The sequence below is a fragment of the Elephantulus edwardii genome, unplaced genomic scaffold (genome assembly GCF_000299155.1).
Source record: "Elephantulus edwardii isolate Elephantulus edwardi_28Jun2011 unplaced genomic scaffold, EleEdw1.0 scaffold00498, whole genome shotgun sequence".
NCBI lineage: Eukaryota > Metazoa > Chordata > Mammalia > Macroscelidea > Macroscelididae > Elephantulus > Elephantulus edwardii.
Genome location: NW_006400248.1, coordinates 19,490 through 23,932, shown reverse-complemented (window position 1 = coordinate 23,932; position 4,443 = coordinate 19,490). Strand labels below are relative to the sequence as shown.

General features: G+C 45.4%; 1 pseudogene; it reads right to left on the bottom strand.

Moving 5' to 3' along the window:
• Positions 1 to 1,920: 1,920 nt before the first annotated feature.
• On the bottom strand, positions 1,921 to 4,077 carry LOC102861753 (annotated as a pseudogene).
• Between the last annotated feature and the right edge of the window lie 366 nt (positions 4,078 to 4,443).

Genomic DNA, 4,443 nt, shown 5'->3' with positions numbered 1-4,443 from the left:
ATAGGGTCACTATGAGTCACAAGCGACTCGACGGCGCATAACATCAACAACAACAATTTTTATAATTTCAGTTTTTTTAGAGGGTGTCAGGTTTCCTTGCAGTTCTTTTTCAATTTGTTGGAGGTGTTGTGTTAGAATGTCAATGGTAATTTTTCCCCCTGCCTTTTGATGTGTTTGCTTATGGCTATAAATTGACCTCTGATTACTGCTTTGGCTATTTCCCAGAGGTTTTGGGCAAGTGGTGTTTTCATTCTCATTTGTTTCAAGAAAGTTTTAAATTTCATTTTTTATTTCTTCTGGTACCCAATCATGTTCAAGCAAGGTATTGTTCAGCTTCCACATGTGTGAGTTTCCCCCCTTTTTAGAATCTTGTTATTAATTTCTAATTTTGTGGCATTGTGATCTGATAAGATGCTCTCTATTATTTCTATAGCTTTTAAAATTTATTGATGCTTGCCTTGTGACCTAAAATGTGATCTATTCTGGAGAACATTCCATGCACACCAGACAAGAAAGCATAGTGTACTTTTGGGGGGGTCCATTAGTCTATAAATGTCTAAGAGGTCGTGTTGGTTTATTGTATCATTTAATTCATCAGCCTCTTTTTAAAGTTTCTGTCTGGCAGTTCTGTCTTTTCTTGAAAGTAGTGTGTTGAAGTTTCCGAGTACTATAGTAGAGTTGTCTATTTCCTTTTTCCGTTTTGTTAGTATTTGCTTTATATATTTTGCAGGTCTTTCTTTTGGTGCATAGATATTCATTACTGTTACGTCCTCTTGTACTATTGACCCTTTATGCATTATGCAGTGATCTTATTTATCCTTTGTGATGGTTTTTGCATTGAAATTTATTTTATCAAAGATTAATATAGCTACTCTTGCTTTTTTCTGGTTGCTATTTGCTTGGTATATTTTTCCCCACTCTTTTTCTTTTTGGTCTCTATCTTTATTTTTCAGGTGTGTCTCTTGTAGACAACATATTGATGGATTTTGTGTTTTTTTAATCTAATCTGCTACTCTTTTTCTTTTTAGTGGTGCATTTAAAATATTCACATTCAGTGTAATTATTGAGAGGCAAGGTTTAATTGCTATCATTTTGTTGAGTTTTTTGGTTCTATTGCTAGTTAGTTTGGCCTATCCTGCTTTCTGTGGCCCTTCTGTGAGTACATCTCTCAGTGTTTCCTGCAATGCTGGTTTTGTTTTTACAAACTCCCTTAGATTCTGTTTTTCTGGCAATATCTTGATCTTCCCTTCATATTTGATGGACAGTTTCACTGGGTACAGTATTCTTGTTTAATACATGTCATCCCATTGTCTTCTTTCTTGCATGGTTTCTGCTGAGAAATTGGCACTTAATCTTATCTGCTCTCCCTTATAGTTTACTCTTTGTTTCTCCCTTGCTGTTTTCAGAATTCTCTCCTTATCTTTAGTTATGGGAAATTTGACTATGATACATCTCAGTGTTTTTTTGGTTGTGTTTTTGGCTTTTTTTGGGGGGGTGGTTCTATTCTAGAATGTGTTGTGCAACTTCTTGAATATATATTCTGTACTTTTTCATTATGCCTGGGATTTTTTTTAATGAACTGTAAACAGTCAACTGTAATTGTCAACAAGGCTTCATTTTAATTCATAGTACAACTCAGTATTTTCCTCCTTGGCAATTTTAATGTTTTAGCACCAAATTATCTCCCACAGAGGGACTCAGAACTGATGTGGCCACCTATGGAATGGGATGCTTGGTTGACAGGGTGCACACGGGTTCCCCCATGGCTAATGTAGTGTGTGGATGAGGAAAGACCAGCCTCACTCCTGCGCTCACTCTTAGCCTGTCCTGTCTGGATTTCTCTGCTGAGCACGTTTCTCATCTCCTCACTGTTTGGGAAAACATCGGGGCTGCTTCTTGACTTGCACCATGGTGTCTGGGCTACAGCTTCAGCTCGTTAGTGATTTTGGAAGCAATGTTCTTGAAGGTGATGGACGTGTTGGATAGCCCCTTGAAGCGGACACCGTTGGGGGACAGTCGTCTGGGCAGCTTGCACACCTCCATCTCCCACTGCACAAGGCTCTCGAGGTGTCTGTCGCCGAGGACACAGAAGAGCAAGAAGTGTTCCCTCTGTTCATAGTAGCAGCTGTTGGAGTCCAGCACCTTGCGGATCTTACGCGTCATGTCCCTGGGCTCCATGGAGCTCGTGGTCTTCATGCTCCAAGTGAAGCGCAGCAAGCGTGGCCTGGCCTCTCTGCTGTCATCCCTCTGCTCGGCGTACACGTGGTGGCTCCTTGTTAGTTTTGAAGTTAATTTGCTAAAGAGATTAGTGGAGCCCCGGCTTGGTTTCGAGTCTGGGACAAGGGTGTGGCTTCGTGGGACAGGCTGGGTGAGGCAGGTGGATAGTTGTAGGTGGCCGTCTGCCGTTTCCGGGGCTGGCCATGGAAAGTGCTTCGGCTGACAGTTCCTCTGGGGAAACGGATGCAGTCAGGGGTGGCCACGCTGCTCACACTGTGTGTGGAAGCAACTGGGCGCTCTGATCAGGAAGGATGCTATTTTCTTTGCCGTTCTGAATGACAGAGTGGCGATCAGCAGTGGTTCTCTCACTACAGACATAAGTGTTTCTCCTTGTCATGCCACCAGATGCTGTGGTGGTACTACTGGGCACCGTGGAGCTCTTCCTGCTCTCAGGGATGGCCACCTTGTTGGGGTTGCTGGCATTGCCAAGCAGGGGCTGGCTGGAGCAATCCCCTTTCTTCCAATGGTGCTGCTGCTCAACTTCCGGGCAGGAACCCGGTCTTCTTTGAGTTCACTCTCCTTTGTCCTGGTCTGACTCCTCTTCGGATATGCCACAACAGAAGGAATAGCTGGTCCAGAGTGGTCACTATACTGCCTCTGCTTGTGGCTCGAGACTGGCCCGTGTTGCTGTGGAGATCACTGCTCAGCCTAGCCTTAGCAAGGGAGAGAGTGCTGCTAGAACTGGAGTCACTAGCATCCAGCTCTGAAGACTTCCCTCCCAACAACAAATACGTAGTTGTGATCTCATTTTACTAAATTTCATTTTACTAAGAGCTTCCTGAATTTCTTCTTGTGACTATCCCATTTCCCCCATAATATCTATTCTCTTCTGGTCTGAGATGTCTAGTGCTGGTTCTGTGAATTGTCTCAATTAATCTTCCTCGTGCCCTGCATTGATCCACCTGTCCTTCATGATTTGCTATAGAATGCCACCTTTGATCGTGTTTAGCACCAGGAAACATTTCAAAAGGTTTCCAGTCTGTGGACATGTAGAAAGGGAGTCTGTACTTCCCTCTTAATAGTCTTTTTCTCGGTTCCTTTAGGTTATGTCCATCAAAAGGAAGTGACCCACTGTCTATCGTGTAGAGAATGACTTCCCAGGCTCCTAGGGCCCATTGCATTTCTTACCCTGGAAGAACTCTGGGGCCGCATATGGAGGAGTGCCACAGAACGTGTCCAGTTTACTGCCAACAGGAAATTCATTGCTAAAACCAAAGTTTGCTATTTTAATGTTCATATCAGCATCTAACAATAGATTTGCAGCCTTGAGGTCTCTGAATGATGTGCTTCTGGTGGCAGTACTGCACCACTAAAACAATCTGTCTAAATTTAGCTCTTGCTTCTGTTTCCTTCATTCTTCCATGTGCAACCAAATAGTCAAAACAGTTCACCTCCACTTGTGTATTCCATGATTAGGTACAGGGTTTTTTCCGTTTCAATGACTTCAAATAACTTCACTATGTTTGGATGGTTTAAAATTTTCATTATTCTTACTTCTCTGAAGAGCATTTGTAGACTTGTTGGATTCAGCTGAGTCTTGTCAATTAGTTTTATTGTAACCTCTCTGCCTGTCAGTTCCCTTGCCAACTTAACTTTTGCAAAATTGCCTTTGCCGATTGTCTTCAACAGTCTGTAGTTTTTGATGTGGGGCTATTCGTCTGCACAGGAAGCTATAGAGTTTCTGTAGTGCGTTCCAGAGCGCCCAGTGCAAGAGGTGACTTCTTGAGGCCCATCTCCGTGTAATGTGTGGTTCTCTGTGTTGTGCTCATTGACCATGGGCAGCCGGGCCCGAGTGGACATCTTCCTGGCCTCAGCCGGGGGGCTGGCGACAGTGCCCCAGGCGCCCGGCTCAGCTAGTTCGTCTAGAGGCCGGCCTGGGCCATCCCCGCGGATGGTCCCAGGGTGCATCTCCCCGGGGTCATGGCGGGCAGCGGGCAGCCGGAGTCCCACCCTCCTTCCCCGCTGCGGCTGGCACCTTGCAGACTCGGCCCCTGGGGTCTGGTCGCAGCACCATGGGAGGTCCCTGAAGAGCAGCGGGAGGTGGCTGTAGCATGGGCCGAGACCGATAGAGGCCACCGAGGGCAGCAGAGACCGACCATGGAGGGCCGCAGGAGGACCACGCCGCCGCTGCTGGCACCTCTGAGCCTCACAGACCCCTGGATGTTT